The 281-nt window shown below is 34.2% G+C and overlaps 1 protein-coding gene across 1 annotated transcript in view; it reads right to left on the bottom strand.

Annotated features, from left to right (window-relative positions):
- LOC119589512 (peroxiredoxin-2-like) overlaps positions 1-281 on the bottom strand; it is a 14,256-nt gene that overhangs the window by 13,263 nt on the left and 712 nt on the right. The window lies entirely within an intron of this gene.

Raw genomic sequence — 281 nt, forward strand, 5'->3', positions numbered from 1 at the left:
ATTATTGGTTAATGCTATCAATAAATGAAATACCGTTGGTATTCGAGGAACAATTAAGAAAACCTTATATATAAATTTGATTCGGTCATCAGGAAACTTTCGAAACGCATTTTCATAATAAAAAGTTGCTTTTGTCCAATCATTCATCTAGTGCATATGTACTGCGCGTCAATCAGGCAGAAAATAATCCCAGATTTAAGCGCAGAATAGAATACCGTCATTTTATAGATGAAACATGGCTCTCGTCCCCGTAGAGTTTAAGCTAACCCGATTTAAAGATA

The sequence above is a fragment of the Penaeus monodon genome, chromosome 25 (genome assembly GCF_015228065.2).
Source record: "Penaeus monodon isolate SGIC_2016 chromosome 25, NSTDA_Pmon_1, whole genome shotgun sequence".
Classification (NCBI taxonomy): Eukaryota; Metazoa; Arthropoda; class Malacostraca; order Decapoda; family Penaeidae; genus Penaeus; species Penaeus monodon.